General features: G+C 44.2%; 1 long non-coding RNA gene across 1 annotated transcript; it reads right to left on the bottom strand.

Annotated features, from left to right (window-relative positions):
- Positions 1 to 729: 729 nt before the first annotated feature.
- On the bottom strand, positions 730 to 20,339 carry LOC144281531 (uncharacterized). Its single transcript, XR_013350027.1, has 4 exons — positions 20,241 to 20,339; positions 19,814 to 19,844; positions 18,412 to 19,161; positions 730 to 1,189 (listed from the first exon to the last, which is right to left on the bottom strand). It is a non-coding gene; the product is annotated as an uncharacterized LOC144281531 (long non-coding RNA).
- Positions 20,340 to 20,571: the final 232 nt, after the last annotated feature.

The raw sequence follows: 20,571 nt of genomic DNA on the forward strand, positions 1-20,571 counted from the left end.
AGACCTGCAGCAGAAGCATCAGGTGTCCTCCAGTTAGCGAGGGTGGGAATCATGCTGGAAAACGTGGGCAGAATGTTACAGACTTGAGGGAGGATCATTAGACTTTTTTAGTCTAACAATTTCTCAAATTGACAGGTTTCCTCTATCCCACACGGAAAGGCAGACGCTGACCCAGTTGATAAGCTAACTTGACTCTTTCCATGTGGTGATTCTATTTCTGCCCAGGCCTGGCTGTTGCTGTAGGTCCTTTCCTGTGGCTGCTAAAAGTAACCGTGCATGCAGTTGACCTTCCTCCATCCTGCTGATGGACATCTGTTAATGGGGAGACAATGGGGGATCTGGCCACTTGTCCCTGATGTCCTCTCCCAACCCCTACTCATTAGCCCCATTCATACCACCTAGGATTGAGCAGGGTGGGCAGAGCGGCGGCTAGATTTGCTTTCGAGCTAATATCATTTGGAGTGAAGATATTTTTAAACTTGTTAGGTTTTCCAAGATGAAAAGCAGAGGGTGTTGGAGATGCAGAAATGAGCACTTTGTGTGATTATTGTGGATGCAAACTTGAAACTTGCCTGGCACAGAAAAGCTTTTAGATGAACTCTGTCTACCCCTGTCAGCCCAGAAATTGTGTGATAATACTGACAACAAACCTCTTTTTTCAAAATGGCTCTAATTAAAAATAAGCACATAGCACAGTACTTACAACACTGTGTGTGTGTGGTGGGGGGTACAAGCGTGCAAGAGAGAAAGAGGGTAATAACACATTTGGTCTTACATTACAAAGCTATTCATAATATTTTATTATTTGAATAAAATTGTGATGATGTTATAAGTAGAAATTCTGCAAAAGAAGAAAATATTCAAAGAATATATTCTAAAATTTAAAGTGATCATTTGTTAGGTATAAGTTTGGATACTTTGAGGTAGGATCCCTTTCTCTGTTGATTTCCTTTTTATTACAAGCATGCATTAATCAGAGAATCAGAGTTAATTAGAAAAAAAGAAAAAAAAATCTTGTCAGTTGGCTCTTTCCTGACACAGCTCTTCTTGGATCTGTGACATCCGCTTTCTGATGTCAGGACATCTGCTGCTCCTGCACACGACAGCTTGCTCTTGAAGCTGGCTGTGGCATTCCTGGGTTTCTGAGTCAGGCCACCAACTTTTTTCTACCCTTCTTAAGCTTTTGTACCTGGAAAAAAAAACAAAAAACAAAAAGAAAGACAGAAATGCAGGGCCCAGTGTCTGGCCAGCCTGGTCTTGAAGTTACATAGTGAGGCTTCTCCTCTCCTAATCTCAGACGTCTCTCCAGGATCCTGCATATTTCAGCAAACAAAGGAGTTGGAATATTGTTTTCACAATTTTCTATTTGTCTAATCCTGGAAGCAAAGTGTATTTGCTTTGAAAACAAAGGGAAGAGAATCGAAGGCACGGGGGTGATTGGCTCTCCTGCTCCATGAAAAGAATAAGGTGACGCCGGGTGACATGTAACAGCAGGGCGTCAGAAACGGTACAGGAGCATCCAATTGTAATTAACCTTTGGAGCTCCCTGCCCCGTGGTGTTAGGGAGGCTAGTATCTTAGCTGGCTTTCAAAAATAGTGTTGGAATACGGTGTGCATTCAAACCAGACCCCACAATTATACCAGGTGTGCTTAAAATTATTAGCACTATCCGTCTCCTCAGATGTGGGCAGAGGATTTTTGGCCAAAAGCTCATTTGTCGGACAAAGCAAGGATGGAGTAGCAGCCAAAATCACTTGTATTGTTTAGCACTTTGCTATTCAGAAATCGCTCTCTCTTACATTTTCGTGTAGTGCCTATAGCCTTCTGTGAGGCAGGTTATTAATCTTCTTATTATACAGATATGCAACCCCCGAGGCGCGGGGCATTTAAACTGACCTGCCCAGTATCACCCAGCCGGCGAATGGTAGAGCTCCAGCTCTGGGCCGTATGGACTGTTCATCTCTGGCCTCGTCCTGTATGTTGGGTAAGTGGCTACTTAGAGGGAATCCCTCCGCTTTTAGAAAACAGTGATTTGGAGGCGCCAATAGCTTCACGTACCTCTAATAGATGCTGGTTTAACTGAGGCCTGGAGTTTGTTATTTTTTCCAGGAGTTGCTCCGTTGACTCAAATATGCAGCCAAGGCTGGGACTCAACCTCCTGGATGAAAATAATGACCCACTTGGGCGTGTAATGCATAGAATAAGCTGCTCCATGACACTAGGAACCTTTTTCATCAGAGAAGATGAAGACTGATGTTTTCAGGCTGGTGCCATGTGTCAGTTGAATGCGTAATTGACTACTTGGTATAATTTGACAACCAATGAAAAATACTCCAAGTCTAAAATGAGCTCTCCTCTGTCCCTCCATTGTGCCTGACATAGTGAAGAACTGAAGACCCCTGTTGGACTGGGCATTGATCACTTAATGACTAGCTTGTGGGCAGTTCCTAGAGGTCTCAACGAAGGGATGGGATGGCAGAGGCAGCTGGGATCCCTTGAGGATCTTGGACGAGCAGGTTTTATTGTCTAACCAGTATAGAAAAAATTTAGCAATCAATATGGCCATATTAGTGTGTATTGTCAGAATATCATCTTTGGATGTGCTCCCATCCCAATGTTGTTCCTGAATGTTTAATAACCAGGGAAGGGGCAAGAGTAGAAGCCATGAGTTATAGTATTTTCCAATTCCTATGGTGTAAATACTCTCACTGTGGCCAATTTTAAGCAATCAATGTGATGTCACTAAACATGGAGCTAGGAAAAAATACCCAGTGTCACACCATTATATTTATGCTATATACAGATGGTAAATATACGATCTAAGAGTATAGAACATAGTAAAACATAGTACAACACTTAGGAAGTGATGAGGTCTTACCACCTTTTAAAATATAATTTGTTTTATAAGCTTACATAATTTAATTTTTAATAAAGGCTGCGTTTAACAACCAGCTCATAAAATTCATGAAAATTTAACATTCAACTCTCAGAAATCAGTACAGTCTGACTCCAACACACCACTGACCCACCTGCAACTAATCATTAGCATCACTATTTGAGAGAAAAGCTTGGAACGTCCCTAATGAATAGCATACATTGTGCCTGAGAAGAGCAATACAATCACCCAATAGACTCTATAAACAATTTATGGCAGATTAATTTGTGAGATTGACTGATGAATCACTTTATAAGAAGAAGAAAAGGCAAATAGAAAAGCAGCCTCAATATCCTTCCAAAGGATATAGAGATAATATCATGAAAACTCAATAAGGCATATAAAACATAGTGACTTAAACCTACCAATCCCTAAATAAATGACAGTCACTTTTACTTTTTTGGAATGGACCAGAAAATGAACATTTAGTGCACATTTTAATATTTTTTAGGTATATACCAACACTTCTGAAGACTAATGGAAAAGCAAGAGAAATGCAAAAGGAATATAAGAGTTACAAGATTAAGAACAGTCCTTGCTATCTTTACCCTATCCATTGGCTATGAGTTGAACAAACATAACAGTCACTACATGCAGTACCGACTGGTAGAGAACGTCGCAGAATGGACAAGGGCCTGTCGGAACACAGGGGTAAGCCACAGATGTCTGGGAGAGGGAATAAGGATGAATACATAAGAAGGGAAATTGTTGCATCTTGGGTTGCATTTAGAAGACTAAGGAATCTTCCAGACATAACAGGTAGGCCTTTGGGTTGCAAAACAAAACAAAACAAAACAAAAGCTTTCACAAAGGCTCAGGAAGGCCCAGAAAGTATTTTAAAAGATCCCTTGATGCAGTCCAAGCTGCCTGACAGACAGGTGTTCTAAGCAAAATCTGAGAGAGAACCTTGCCGAGGAGTTGGCGACATTATCTGGTTGACTATAGGGATTTTAACAAGGGAATTACATTTCAAAATACACATTTTAGAAGACAATCTTGACCACCCTGGAAGCGGTGTAGCAAGCGCACTTGTTGGATTTGTTTGGCAGGTGTGGTAGGTGAAGACCCAGGTAGGAGACCATTCTAACTGTCTGGGTAATATATGGGGAAGACTAGAATTACTCCCTTCCTACCTTCCAAAGAAGAAGAACAGGAGCAGACTGGAAAAATATTTAGAGGATAAAATCAATAAGACTCAGTGACTGATGGGTGTGAGTGGGCAGACAGAGAGGAACAGAAGATGAGTCAGAGGTTTCTAAGTTGGGTAATGCGGTAGATGGTGATGATATTATCTGAAACAAGGAACACAGGAGAAGTAACACGTTTTCAGAAATACAGCATGAAAAAGCCCAGTGTGAAGCCTCTAAGCTCAGTGAGTGCAAACACCTAGATTATTTCTCTTTCATCTCCTACCTTGCTTTGTAATTTTTTTTTTTTTTAGTCTGGGTTAAAAGGGGCAAATAAAATTATGCCTTTGAAAGTGCTTGAGAAAAAAAATAAGAATATATGCAAATAAGAACCTGCATTACCCTTTATTCAACACAAATATATTATGTCGTGATCTAGGATTCCAGGAGCCTATACCAAAGTGCTCCCAGGTCTAGCCCTTTCTCCTGAGCAGCAGCTGGGATGGAACACAGGGGCGGGACTACAGGGTAGTCCTCTGCCTTCTTTATTCAGGAAAGGATTAGAAAAAATATTTAAAGGATTGGAAATGAGGCTAGGGAATGAGACTCTGCTTTCTGTGGCAAAGACAAGCTGGTCAGGGTGGCAACTGAGAGGCAGGTAGGAAGGCAGGGAAATATCTTCAAAAATGGTGACTCTACTGTACCAGGACATAAGATGGACTCACCAGGAGCACAGGACTAGGCTGGGACACGAACCAAGGGACACAGCCAAGAATAAGACAGGAAAGGAAGGAGGAAATAGGAACTTAGGTAGAACAGACTTAGAGGATGAACTCGCTAACTGAAGTCAGGCTAAGGCTGATCATAAACTCACAGAAATAGTGGGCAAAGAACAGCTTGGCTGAGGTCCGGGGCAACCTTCAGAAAGCCTATTCCCCCAAAGGTCGTTCTCAGTGTTCATTCTTCTCTTTTTAGCAGAGCGCCATGGGGTTCCCTGAGATGCTCTCCGAGGTTCCTACTGACCAATGATCATCCCAGGTCCTGTTTCTAGAGGAGAAGAGGCTTCACCTCCAGCTCAGGAGTTTCACTGGGTGCGACAAGTCACCTTGGGATGCGTGGACTCCCTGGGTGGCTCCAGTCACATTTGCTGAATTTATTTCCCAGTGTTGGGCCCGGAGTCCTGGCACTGGGGTTTTTGATCAAGACTGAGGTGTCGATTAAAGTAATGGCACCAAGTCGGGTTTATAGCCCCAGCAGATTGTTTCTATTGCAGGGGCTCCCTGAAGGGGGGCAACCTAAGAAAATTTCAAGCAAAAGTCCTTTCCAATTTTTGTAGGATGACTATTAACAATATTCTACACTCCTAATCAAATATATCACACATTTAAGGATTAAGAAAATCAATCAAATACAGATCAATCTTGAGAATGAATCAACTAAAGTCAGGCTCTGTAGGGACCTGTAGGGACCAGCCATCCAACCCCGACCCCGAACAAGGCATTTCCCTTCCCTGGGTCTCACCCACAGTTGTTTAGAAAATGAAGACACTGCGTCACAGAATCCTCGAATGCCCTCCTAGTTGGTTTAAAGAATGTAAATAAAGCCAGAAGGGTGTGAAACGAAAGCAATTATATTTTGCTCCTTCAACTCTACCTATAGATGCTGAACACATGGCCCTGTGTTGGGAGAGATGCTGAACCTCTCCCAAGAGCCAGCATTTCTGTGGCAGGATAAAGAGTCGGATCTGAAAAGAGAAGCCCTCCTCCAGGCCTGGCACACATGCAGTTCCTTGAAAGGCGGCTCCCACAGCACATATGCTGGCCTCACCCATGAGGGCTCGGTGCCGAGCGCCACGGACCAGCGAGTTCTCACGTACCCAGTGTCTTCTCAGGAAGGTGGGAAAGGGTGCAAGAGGCCACGGCCTTGGCGGTGTCTTTGTCAACCGCGATGCCTTTGCTCCAACAGCCGCGGCCGACACATCCCGAAGGGGCAGCCTGGCGCCACCAGGCCCGCAGCCTTCCCTCTACACCACCCCGGAGGCTGAGCCTCACGATGGCCTGTCACCGTGCACACATGGGGACGTCACCTCGAACAAGCAGAAGAGGGAAGAACAATTCCAAACCATCAGACTTTGTATGTTCTCTGGAAACAATATAGTTGTGTAAACTAGAAACACAAGTTAGCGAAATTCACTTTTAAGGAAAAAGCACATGTGGTTTCTAAATACCGCAGAAGTACTAAGCCCTGTGCTAAAGTACTACTCGATATGGTAGCCTCAGGGCCCCATGGGGTGCTTTAGACTTAAATTAAATAAAATTAAAGTGACACCTCGGTCCTATCACACGGCCACATTTTTGGTGCTCGATAACCACACGTGGGTCGCAGTTACCATGTTGAAAAGCACAGTTATAACACATCTCCATCATCTCGGAAAACTCTACTGGCCAGAGCGGATCTAAAAAGCCAAATAAGGGGCCCCGGGGTGGCTGAGTCAGTTAAGCGTCTGACTCTTGACCTCAGGTCATGTCTTGATCTTAGGATGACGAGTTCAAGCCTTGTGTTGGGCTCCACGCTGGAGCCTACTAAAAAATGATAATAATAATAATAATAATAGAGGTTTTAAAAAAAGCAAAAAGCTAAATAGATCAAAGAACAATAATCCATGAAACGAGTCTGCCTCCCTGCCACCTTTTACTAGGACAAAATTTTAACTTTTATTGTTCATTGGCCAATCTTCTGCCTCTTCTGTTTTCTTGAGCTTTGGTATTTTACCTCACAGCTTACACTCAGCTGTTAAGCAAGCAGAGCTCCAGGATTAAAACATGAGGGCAGCACTTCCTCAGTGTCGGGAACTCCTCTTAGTGGGCCACACAACCCAGTTCACGCCCAGTTCACGCCCAGTTCACGCCCAGCAAGCTCCACAGCCCAGCACCTCGTGGGTCCTCACGTGGAGTCCTCACTTCAGTCCTTTTCCTGCTAGCAAATCAAGTCATCCTCTCTCCCTGTCTCCAACACCCACTCTTTAATTACCTCCCTCTAGTTTTCACTGAATGAGTGACGCAGCGGAATGACTTTTTAAACGAGCTTTCATATTTAGCAAGGCAGCCCACATGCAAACTGGGGCAGGAGCTGATTTCTCAAGTAAACACACCAAGACTTTTATATCAAATTAGCGTTTTTATTCAAAATAACCACCCTGGCAGGTAATATACTTCTGCCAATTGTGCGAGCCATTGCTCAAGTCACAGCTAGAACATTCCTCAGGGACTTGGCTAGGGCACGTGTAAGTGTAAAAAGGAATTATCTTTGAGGGGGGATGTGGCTACCTTCCTGCATTCACTCCTTGGGGATGTCTTTTTGAAAACTAAGAGGTCACAGAACTCTTGAGTTTACAAACCAAGGTCACAGGTCTAGTGACTCTTGAAGATACAAGCACACACCTCCAAAATTAAGAGTCTCTCATAAGGTACATAGGAGACAATCATGAGATATATTTGTTTGCCTTTCATCAAGATGAGATATTTTAGTTATTCTTCCGTTTACTGTATAAATATGTGAACTTTTCTCTCCAGACCCCATGGCCACACCCATGCTGCCTTATGTACACGTAAATCTGATAATGCTTACCCAGTAATAGGTTCTCTTTGTAGTTACAAAGGGTCTTCTATTGGCAGGATTTCATTGACTAGGAACCAAATGTGTGCCCTCGTCCCAGAATTCATACGCTGAAATCCAATCCAGACCATGTGATGGTGCCTGTGGGAGGTGATTAAGTCACGAGGGAGGAGCCCTTATGAGTGAATTAGTGCTCTTGTAAGAAAAGACCCAAGGAAGATGATCTCTCTCCACCACCTGAGGATACGAGAAGACAGCCGCCTGGAACCCAGGGATCAGGCTCTCACCTGACACCGGAATCTGGACTTCTCAGCCTCCAGAACCAGGAGAAATAAACTTCTGTAAGTCACCCAGTCTACGAGACTGAGCTAAGAAACTATTATTTCCCTCAATACTCATGACACATGCATAGAAGTATTTTGAACTCGTATGTTCATGGGAACATAGGTGACTGTTGGTTTCTTTGTAAACTGTGATGTGTTTGCATGATGATTCTTGGAACCCCTTCAAAATCCACTTGGAATTTGAGAAGCACAAAGACTGACCATTGACAGTACCCTCTCTCTCTCTGTCTCTCTGCAAGTACAAAGGATTATTTCAGTGCCATCTGCACAGCCCTCTGAGGTGGGACAGCACCGTTTGGGCGTAGAGCATTCCCCAGCTGCCTGTTGGACACTACTGGAAAGGAAAATTCTCTCAAAATAAAGCATTGCTGTTGCTCCTTCTGTGGTCTCCATGAAGATACTGAGCATACCTCACACGTGAGTCCATCCGGGAGATCCTGAGGTAGGGAGTATGATGGGCAGGAAGAAAACTCAGCACCCCACCAGTAGTGTGGAAAGCCAGGTTCTCAAGACAGCTTCTTTGCCAATAAGCAGGATGTTCCTGTTCTGTGCAAAGCCCAAGTGCCCAGCATGTGCATCTGAAAAATGAGGGAAGTGAAGATCCCAGGATTATTCTATCTCGACACTACTGCAAATTCTTAATAAGACTCAGGCTTAGTTCCTTTAGAACAGTGTTTTAATAATTGGACAGACCCCAAAAATCATGTGGGACACTGGTTAAAAAAAAATACAGACTGTTGATCTTCACTCTATGCTCAGAGGACAAGCCAGGGAAACTGAATTTTTAACTAGAGACTCAGATGACATTGCTGTAGAACATAATGAATAACAAGTCACCCAAGGCTCCCCTAATGTCAGGATGGAAAGCACAAAGCCATGTCTATATTCCTATTTTGCAAATATACCTGGATATGAGTATTTAAGCACCTAAATAACACAGCTATTTTGCTCATTGTTATTTTTTTTCTGTTGAATAAAGCAGTGAATCTCTATATTTATCTAGGGGTTTTGTTAAATCTGTTTTCATCTTAAATGAGAAAAAAAATGTGGTTTGCAAGCATTTTGAATTCGTTTGCCTTTATATATATTTGCATTATATATATATATTTTTTTTTAATTTCCCCAGAAGAAAGGAATGAGGACGATATAAAGGAAAGGAAATGGAATTCAAATCTAGCTGAATAACTTCTGTTACCCATGATCCGAGGGATGCCATATAGACAATCAATTGGGTGCCAGTCAAGTGGATTACAGTCTGCCCCGTTTCTGTCACTGAATGATGACTCATTGGTTCTGTCCCTAATTATGAGGGCTGCCAGGACCTTTGCAAAACAGGCAAAGTTTCTTTCCTCTAGAGGGAAAGAAAGGAAAGCTGGAAGGGGCAGGACTGGGAAACCAGTCCAGCTCTGGCTCACTGGTGTAGCAGCAGCCAATGAGTGGTCCATATCAGAATAAGCAGGGATCTGGCCAATCTGGGCTCATACTCAGCCAGTAGTTGCATCCAATGAGGACCCAGACAAAGACCATAGGATAACAGTTTTCCCAGACAGTAACAAGAGTACGCATTAAAATCCTACAGCAGATTGCAAGGGCTCTTTCTAACGTGGAACATACACGGGCACATGCACACATATGCCTTCTTCTATGCCTGAAGTGATATCCACTATACCCTTCAGGGCACTAAATTAGCTTTTGAAAACAGATAAATGAGTCTGGTTCTCATAGAGGGAGATATTGTGGAGGCATCTCAACTAAAGATTTCTTAAAAAGGAATGAAACATCCAGATCATTGGATGACACAAATAATCTTACTTGTTCGGGAACTCCATGGCCACAAATAATTTCAGATTTTAATTGGTACCTGAAATACAACCCATATGTGATCTTATTACTCCCTCTTTGCTTTCTAATAATTTGAGAAATATTTGAATCATATGCTCAAACCGACCAATCAATGGATGGCTAAGAGCCGCTTTGAATGGCAACAAAACTGGCCCATTGAACGGCCTTGCATAGGAAATCGGCTGGAGTAGCAAGAGGTGATCTCAGCAGATGACTGTGGTGTCTGACTGCCCTTTCGTGATCATGTTCTGGAGGGTGAGAGCTGGACCCATAGTCACTTTACAGTGGTGGTAGAGGAAGAGATGTCCAGGGAGGCACTATAGATGACTCAGCCATAGCTGGGACAGCACTTCTGCCGATGCATACAGTATTACTGTGGAAACATCTTATCCTTTTGGTTAAATGTAATAAATCTTCTCTTGTTAAGTGGTAAGTGGTTTGCTTTTGGCAAAGCTTGAAAGGGAAAAAGTCAACACCTATGATCCATGGAGAAGGAAGAAACCGCTCAAACACTAATGTATAGATACTATCTTTCAAGTGTGGCAGTCGGTAGAAGAGGGGAGAGCCCCATGCTCTGGATAAAGACCCTTCTGCAGACTCCAGTGGAGATGGCAACCCAAGCCAGGTACTGGCAATGTAAGGTGCAAGAACTAACTCTGGGACAGAGGGCTGGTAAGAGCTAAACAGTATGTTTAATCTCCAGCTAGGTTCAGCTGATGGCAAGACCCAGTCCAAGAAAAATACATTTAAAAAGGAGTCCAGTTATATAAACATGAAAAAAAATTGGTATGCCTGGGTAGCTTAGTTGTTTAAGCGTCTGACTCTTGATCTCAGCTCAGGTCTTAATCTCAGGGTGGAGAGTTCAAGCCCCAGGTTGGGCTCCATGCTGGGTATGGAGTCTACTTCAAAACAAAACAAAACAAAAAACAATAAAGCAAAAACATGACAAAGACTGAGTTAAGGACTCCATGAAAGGAACATGTCAGTGCCCAAGGAGCACACGCAGGCCTGGGGCAGAAATGGCCAGCGGGTGGAGCCATATGCATCGCTGCATTTAGGGCCAGCCTTGGTGACTTACTGGCAGTTGGATCCCGCAGTTGAAAGCATCAGTACAACTGGGTAAATAGGGAAGAACCAATAGAAGACCTTTGAAGCATCAAGGCTTGTTGCTTAAAAGCTGCTTGGGATAGCAACACTCTGCAGCCTCACTTCAGTTATTTTCAAGGCCAAATCTGATTGAACGCTATTCAAGCAGGGCTATCTCCAAGGGAGATAGTTATATAAGTGGTCATATAAAAAAAATGAAGCATTTTCTTTTCACAAGGAAGCCATTGCTCATTGTTCAATTTTGCCCCACATCATTGTCAGTATCTTTACAAATGAATAAAGATGGTGAGATTCAGACCATAGGATTGTTAAAGATCTGATATTCTAAATTATCAGTGACTGAAGATTAGACAGTAGACCAAAAAAAAAAAAAAAAAAAGACAATTTGGTGCCCAAAAGAGTTTCTATGCAATGACAGCACTGGGAAGTTAATAAAGCCAGTGGCATATATACAAATACAGTTGTCCTTATGCCATTATGTATAACCCCAGATGAGAAATTCTATCAATTGTATCAATGATATTTATACCATATAAGAAGCAGCCCACAAATGGATGATGTCAGGCCACTTCTTAATATGCTCAGGACAGTTGAGCTCTATCCCCTTAGTACCAGCCTCTCGGTCCCCAGTCTCCTGGTAGCACTTTGCATAACATCTCTGGAGCCTTGGATTCCTGGTTTCAACCTCCATGCAAATTCCTTCCCACAGGACCACACAGAGAGAACTGGTTTCTTAGAGCTCATCCCGTGATACAGACAGACCAGCTGCAACAGTACAACTCAGAACTAAGTAGTGGGGTTTGCAAAATGGTGGACCTCCCTTGGAAAACTGACAGTTTCTTATAAAGTCTACACTGACCACATGATCCCGTGGTTTCACTCCTAAGTAGTCACCTAAGAATAATGAAAACTTATACTCACACAAAACCTATACACACAGAAAACCTGCATAACTGCCTAAAACGGAAACAACCAAATGTCCAATTCATGAAAAGATAGCTTAACTGTGGTATATACTTACACCTGCTGGAATACTACACAGCAACAAAAGAAGAAATACACGATGGATCACACAGCAACATGAATGAATTTCAATATACATTATGTAAATGGTACAATCAGATTCAAAAAGCTACAGTCTATATGATTCCATTTATAAGACCACCCACCACAGGCAAAATTAGAGGAACAAAACCCAGATCCTAGTTCCCAGGAGTTGGAGGTGGAGCAAGGAGTTGACACAAAATGTGAGGGAACAGTTTTGTATATTGATTGTGAAGGTGTTTATATAACTACATACACTTGCTGAAACTCATAGAACTGTACGCCACAAGGAGTTAATTTTACTGCGTGTAAAAAAATGAATAAAAATAGCAAGATTTAAAATTTTATTAAAATTGTTGATAAAAGAGATCAATATGCAGTCATCGGTTTGAAAATTCAAATGAGGCCACGTTTCATCCTGCATCGACATTGCTCCTGTTCAGGGACCAAAGGTTAATTTTCCTTTTTAGAGTCTCCATCCTAAAGAATCTTTGTTTAAGTTATCAAAATCTCAAGTTGAGAAGTTGGGCCAATCCTCAGCATATCTCAGAAGAGCCTTGGGGCCCTAGATGCCATGAGGAGCAATGAAATATCTCCCACCAGTATTAGAGGTCCCTGCCTCAGTCTGCCTGGAACTGGTCCAGTCTGATTTCCACCAATTGAAGACCAAATGCATAAAGTCCCTGCATGTGTTGAAGCTTATCAAGAGCTTCTGATCCCTTATTATGAGTAATTTACAAATTAAAAAAGTAAATCCTCCTTTGGAGTAAAAGAATAAATAGAATTAGCCCCTGGTTCTTAAGACTTATTCTCAAAGTAACCAAAAAAAAAAAAAAAAAAAAAGGCACAGAAGGCCTGCAAAGATTTAAGCATTTAGAGGAAATGAATTCCAGTCCAAATGCACTGGAAAGAAGACATAATTTTTTACACTCTGTATTTATGTAATAAAAACACAGAACAAAAACAAATATCCAAGAACGTATTTCTTGGGGAAAAGAACCTAAAAGCCAAGGTTTTCCCAAATATATCTCAAAATTCAAGGCTAGTTTTCCATCTGGTTGAAATAACCCCAGCCTCCCCCACACTCCCAATACTCAGCCACGTTCACCTGCGAAAAATCTTATCCATTCTTCAAGATTCGATTCCAAAGAAAGACATTCAACCTGAAATCACTTTGGAATTAGGTTTCCTGTAATTGCTTTAGAAACCTGGTAAAATGCAACTTCAGTAATTCTTAATTTCTATGGGAAATCAAAAACATACTCTGAAATCAGAAGGATCCTCCAGCAGTGGTTCTCAGACTTCAGCTTGCATTAGAATCAGGGGAAGGGCTTGTGAAAACACAGATTGCTGGTGGGAATTGGAGGTGTGCCACCCCCAGAGTTTCTGATTCAGCGGGTCTGAAGCGGGACCTGAGAATGTGCATTTCGAACAAGCTTCCAGGAGACGCTGACGCCGCCAGTCTGAGGCACGCGCTTCTAGAATCACTCACTGCCCTCTGTATTGCAGAAGTCAAGCAAGCTAATACCTGTAAAAGTGCTTCATAAGGTGTAAGTTGCCATATTCATGTAAGGGAGTCTTGTCTTTCTTGTTACATTTGCACCGAATCCTTTAAGGAGGCTTCTCGGTCTCCCCCAACTAGATTATAGCAGTTTTTCCTTTGAAAACCTATAATACTTTATACTTCTGATGCTGCCAGTAGTCTGCCTAGAATTGAAGTCATTTTTATTCTATTTTTATTACACCAACTAGACTTCATTGAGATCATTGAGATCGTTCAATCCCCTGCAGTGCACAGCAGACTGTCTTACACACAATGGGTATTCTGGGCAATAAGCTGCTGAACTGAGTTGAACATCCCTTATTATAAGAATACCGCTTTGCTTTCTGGTGGTTATAATGAAAATGCAGAGGGAACATATTACAAAGCACAACAATATATTACTTTCCCGAATTGGATGTCTAAGATCACATTGAAACGGAGACCCTTATTGTCTATTTGAACAAATTATGGACAGTGAATAAACTGCATACTGTATTTATGTAAATGGTAACTGCTAAGTGTAGTGTTTATGGGCACACATTTTAGAAGTTGGATGTACGTTTCTTGATCAGTAGTGTAAATTTTCCAAGTATGACCCTTATTCCGTAGGCAAATCTGTTTTCAACTTCATTCCTTCTTCCGGGAATGGAATCTGCTACAGGTAGAACAGTGACATTGCTTCTATACTAAAAGAGCAAAACTCCTACATAAATACACACACGAGTCCTGATTGCAGTGATAAAGTACCATGCTTGCACACTGCTGAGAAATTGGACTTGCCCACTCTTAAGAAAGAACAAGTAGAGCAAGGGTTTTAAGCTGTAAACGGCCGCTAAGCATTACGGTGTTAAATCATCCATTGTTGTTTGCATTTTAACAGCAAAGCCTCATTCGTTCAAGGCAAAGGAATTGAATCATATTGTGAAAATGCAGGCATTAGTGACCCCTTGGGTACATACGTGAAAGGATGGGAAGCTTTGCCCAACACCTTGACATAATTCACTTGTTGACAGTTACGTATTTTACCCCCCTATAAAGTCAAACTCTGTCTACCGGGACTGGCAAACTGAAAGACCTAAAATCCTAAAAAGAACTTTTGCTCACTCATGACCCATCCGGTTGGCATTATTCTTTAGATGTTACAATACATTTTCCAAAGGGGAAAGTCAAAAATCTACGCCTGACTTATCTTGAAAGACTGCTGGGCCCCCATCACCTTCTGGACAGGTACATTTGGGTTATTTATTGCTGTGAAATAATCCATCCCAAAACAGTTTTAAATAAAACCGGTGTTACTTATTCTGATTTTACAATTTGGGCCGGGCTGAGCAAGCATGGCTTGTCTCTGCTCATGTGTATAAACTGAGGCAGCTCCACTTTGAGGATGGCTCACCCATGTGGCTAGCAAGTTGGTGCTCATTACTGCCCCGGAGTAAGAAGCCAAGGTTGAGGCTAGCGGCCTCAACCCTTCTTAATGTGGACCTCCCAGCCTACGCTATCCAAAAGCACGGGAGTAGGGCCCAACAGGGAGGAAGTAGAAGCTGCCAATCCTGTTAAAGAATCACTTTCTCCATATTCTATTGAGTAAGGAATCACAGAACTAGTTCAGATTAAAGGGAAGGAGAAATAACCTACACCTTGCAATGGGGACAGTGACAAAAATGTGTGGCCATCTTCAAACTATTACTGCAGATTTTACCTAAGGCCAGACGTTAAATTAAGGCAGAGGAAGTCAAAGTCTTCCATAACCCCAAAACACGACAGTACTTGACATCCGTGCTTCTCAGTGTGTGGTCCCCAGACTGATGCGTCCGTCATCCAAGAACTTGTCAGGTCCCACCCCAGCCTTAACTGAGTAAGAGAGTCTGCTTTACATTAAGGTTGAATATTTTTCCCTCTTCACTCTGAATTTTGTTAAACCAATTCTATAAGATGAAAATGAATGTAGGTGTAGTAAACAGCTATCTTTACTTAGAGGAGAGAGTAACAAATGAAGCTGAAGATCTGGATTTCCTTGAAGTGATACACAATGTTTACATATGGTTTAGCATTCTAAAAATATTTATTGGGGTTTCTACGTAATAGATTTGTACCTCCATGGTGGTTAATCTTCAGTAAATATGTTTTTAGTATCATGTGGTTTTTACTTACTATGTGCTGTCTTATTAAATTCCAATTAAATCCATATGTGAAAAAAATAAAAAAATAAATAAAATAAAAATAAATAAATCCATATGTGAGAACATTAATTTAAAGTGCCACCAGAAGGACTGATTACAAAATCAATTACTGGCATGAAGCCTTGGCGTTAGTCAAAGAAAAAATGGCGCCTCCACTTGTTGGTACCAAAGGAAAAGTAATTAAAAAGTTGCAGAGTCACCAAGCAGTCTGTAAACAATCTTTCAGATTGTATCTGCTTGAAGAACCGATAAGAAAAGGAGGCCATGAAGCTCATTTACAATTTCAAGAAAAACACGTTATTATAATAAAAATATGCCATTAAAATTCATAGCAACATGCATTATATAGATTTCTCTATCTACACACTCATGCACACCTATTTACACACTACACAGAGCATGACCACGGAGAGGAGATAGAAAACCACAAAAAGCTGACACAGAGCCAAATACTGCTTCATAGCCCCAAACCTTAATACCCTTGAGATGCGCCTAGTTGGATTTTAATGGGAATAAGGAGAATCTTGGTCCATAAGTGGACCAAGAAAATGTTTGTTTAGGTCTACTATGCTTCTGTCAAGAGAAAGTGAAGTTGCCAATGTCTTTGAAAAATATTTTATCCAAACATGTTGATTTTTTTCAAAAGTTGGTGCTTAACAGACAAGTCATTAATCATCTGGGTGCACAGTCTCTCCTCCTGGTGGTGTGGGGGGTATTTGCTGTGGTTTTGGTGCGATCTTTTAAAATAAAACTTCCCTAAGTCTCTTTATACAGTCCCCCAGGGAAGCTGGGTGGCCTCGTCTCCTCGGAGGTTTAATGCTTCCTACATTAAATAGCTCACTCAACCCACAGCCGGGGCCTCCCTTCCAAGAGGCACAAAACACCGTCTGGGTTAAAGGGTTAAAGACAGGTATTCAAATGAAAGGAGATCCTTCAAGAAACTCTCCTTCAAGAGGCCCTCACTGCTCGGAGGAAACAGAAGCCATGAGACACTGAACTCCCCAACTTCTTTCTTCACGTATCCCAACAAAATTTTCTGCATTTGTCCCAACTTGTTCTCTTCCGTCTTCCCTCAGAGAACAAGATTCTTGGTCCCAGGTGACCCTGCATTTCTGCTGCTCCAGACCCTTGAGACTTTCCTCCATGGCCCTTTTATGCTCCCACTGGCCGTCCTTACTGAGACCCCTGGGGCCCCTGGGGCCTCTAGGTTTGCAGCTCACCAGGAGGGCCCCAGGAGAGGAAGACCCAGAAGGGGAAGGGGGGCCGCTAAAGGGGGATCCGAGGAGCTCTGGGAGAGGCCAGCACAGCTTAGGGAGCCTGGAGGCAACTGGGGAGAAGCAAACCCTGGGTGGGACCTGGAAACACCCTCGAGGCCAATCAGCACAGGGGAGCTGGGGTGGCCCAAGGCCCTGGGGCCCTAAACGCAGCCTCCACGCGCACTAGCTGGGCCCTGAGAAGGTGCTCGTCTCTCTGAACTTCTGCTCTTCTGCAGGAGGGCGCAGCTAAGGACACTTCCCTCCTTGACACCATGCAGACCCACCGGGCTCTGCACGGCGCCTCGCAGGATGCCCCGTGCCGAGCTGGGCCTCCCCCCGCATTGCACATCCCATGGGGATAAAGGACCAAGGGCACCCACGGAAGCAAACACTGCTCTGCCCTGCGCAGCACCCAGGAAGCCTGGCCGCCAGCAGCACATCCGCCCGCGTCCTTATCATTCAGCCAGGGCCTGGGGGGCGCACAAGCCACCAGCCCCAGCTGGGAAGGGCCAAGCTACACCTGCACCTGCAGGTGCTCATCTCTTCGGGTTCCAGGCTGGCTGCTTTCAATTGCCTCAGAAAGGGGGCGGGTTAGGGTGTGTGTCCTGAATGATAACCTACAAACCAGGAATTCAGGATAAGCAAGGGTGCAGATTTCCCGCCCTGGGTCTCCCGCTTGAGGCCCTCCCCCTCGGGCCACTGACATATGCTCTGGGTAGGGACACAGTGCTGTCACCGGATTGTGAACCAGCAGCGGCCTGCCTGAGCATCACGACAGTTACTTGGTGCATAAAACCGAGTGCGTGTCTCCTCCGTGGGGAGACTGAGGCGGGAAGGCAGGCCGAGAAAAGAGGTGCCCAATAAAGGAAGCCAGAGTGGACTGTAAACCGGGGGTGGCCTTGGCTGGGGCAGCTCTGGGAGGCTGGGCTGGCCTCAGGGCCTCGTTTGCACAATCCCTCTGAATTTCAGGGGCAGACCCAGGCAGGGACGGGGTTCGGGGACAGCTCCTGATTCGGGCTAACATCCCCTGGGAAAGGAGTGCTGGTCCCCAAGCTGGTAGGACCCCCAAATCCAGCGCTCAGGACCGTGTGATCCGAAGGCCTGCTGATGGGCCTCCTCCTGCCTTAGGAAACAGAAGGATTTCTGGTGAGAGGAAGGAAGCGTTGGGCCACCAGCTGAGCCAGCTTCCTCGCGCCAGGGTGCTCGGAGCCCCGAGGGGAGAGGCTCAGGTGCTGACAGGTGGCAGTGAGGGGGAGCCAGGGGGCAGGAGAGGAGGTTGCGGGGAGCGAGGGGCCCCTTCCCGGCAGGGTGGCAGGAGGCACAGAGGCAGGACTGGACTCTCCCCAAGGGCACCCCAAGTGCCAGACCCTTCAGCACCACCCACCTTGCGGGCCGCCTCCAGCTGATGGTTCTCTTACCTGCGTGGATGCCCCTGGAACCTTGGAAGGCAGATCTCGGGCCCTCCCTGGCCCTGCCGGATCAGAAGCAGGGTGGGATGCAGCCATCCGTGGTGTGACAAGCCTTCCAGGTGATTCTGCTGCTGGTCTCACCGGGGAAAGGGGACTTGGGCTGACTTCCCTCGTTTCTCCTACAGTTAGTTGTCTGTCGGGAACTCCTCCTCCTCCCCAGGACCAATTACTTCGTCCTTGGAAGCCACTTTAGACCAGAAGGTAGGAGCCGCTCGGGCCCTCACATTCCACCTACCACTTGGCCTGCCTCACCCCAGGCCAGAGCTGAACCTTCACCGTACTAAGGCCACTAAGGCCGGGTCGCTGTGCTAAACTGGAGTGTCCCCTGCATGGCTTGCAGCTCTTCTCCCCTTCTCCTTCTCCCCAGTTCTCTCTGCTTTACCCTTTACTGATGAGACGTGCAGTGCACTCACCTACCCCTCTCCTCAAATTAATCAAGGCCTCCCCACCCCCTGACTCCAGGCAGCCGAAAAATGCTTCTGCCCCATACATTTGCAGAACGGCTGAGGCTTTGCTCTTCTGTCCGGGTTTCTGCTGATCTCCCAAGACAAGAAGGGTGATCTCTGGTCTTCCGTATTGCTGGCTTCGTCAGCGAGGAACTCCATCGAGTCCCGGGGATGAAGACAAGTGGTTGGCTGGGGACCATGTCGGGGCTCCCCATCTGATGTTTTCTTAAAGTCTCTGTGACGTCTCATCTTGCTACCCAGAGGGTCACGGAAGGGAAAACAGTTTTAGTTAGGGTCTTGGAGGGACACCACCTCAACTCAAATCCCAGTTTTCTCACTTATTAGGTCAGCAGGGGTTTAAATAGCTTAAACCCCATCCCCCAGGGCTTTAGTGTCCTCCTCTGTAAGATGGTGGTGAGAAATGCTCACCCCATCGGGCCAAGAATTGAATGTGATAATCTGTGTAAAGTGGAACGTGCGTCTCTGTGCCATATAAACATTTACAACTAAACGTTGCCTTCAGTAGACATTTCCACTTAGCGAAAATGAAAATTTTACATTTTTCCTACTTCTTGTGAAGTAATAAGCCTGGCTTAATATATGAAAGGCTAACCCACCTGATAATGGCAGGCTGTTGGCAATGAATGTCATCACCAAAGTAATTTCCTCCAGGTCACTGGGTCTCAGCCTTGGCCTTACACTGGAGTCACCTGGGTGGGGAGCTTCACAAAGTACTTATGCCTGGGACCTTCCAAAATGCAGATTACATTAGTTTGGGGCAGCCTAGGTATCAGCAGTCTGAAAAGTCTCCCAAGTGGTTCTAATGCATGGGAGTCTCCTCCTACCTCCAGACCTCCACATATGGGGGTAAGACAGGGTGGGATTTGACGGTTAGATTCACTCACCATAAGAAACCAGGATGCTGGTAGCTGTTTCCTGAAAAAGTGTTTCAATGCTAATTAGAGTTTGAGATTTCTGGATTAAATAATAGTAAATAAACAACTTTTCTTTGCAATGGGACCTATGAGATCTTTGGTATATTAATGGACATTATCACTCTCCATGAAGACGTTTGCACATCAGTGTTTCCCAAACTAATATGAACACAGACACTTTTTGAGGGTGGACTACCTTGGGGATCTGGCAATCTGAGGAACACACTTTGGAAAACACAAAATTGATGACCATGCCAAAAGTATTGTGTGAAAGCTGGGGAAAGCAGCTAACTTTTCCTTTCCAGAGCATTCCAGCCTGAGTAGTCCCACCCCCCCATGACTGGGAAGGAAGATAGCACCCAAAAGGGACACTGCCAGGGAGAAAAAGACTACACACCTGATTGGAATCATAGGAGATCCAGTCTTGGGCTGACCTGGAAACATGAACAAAATAGAATTTTTGTTGAAACTTGAGTTCCTGGTGTCTAAGAATAGGTGTGGATTGGGAAACAGGTACATGATAAAACGGTGAGAAGAGCCTGGATCTGGGTCCAGAAACTGGACAGTAAACTTCAGAACACTGTCTCAATGCTCTGATTTGATTTTCTTAATAAAACTGAAAGCGGGACTGAAAATACTATGTAGTCCATAATTCCCATGAGCCAATAGTATGACTGATAATTTTATGTGTCAATCTGACTGGGCTAAGGGATGCCCAGATAGATGGT

The sequence above is a fragment of the Canis aureus genome, chromosome 1 (genome assembly GCF_053574225.1).
Source record: "Canis aureus isolate CA01 chromosome 1, VMU_Caureus_v.1.0, whole genome shotgun sequence".
NCBI classification, from domain to species: domain Eukaryota; kingdom Metazoa; phylum Chordata; class Mammalia; order Carnivora; family Canidae; genus Canis; species Canis aureus.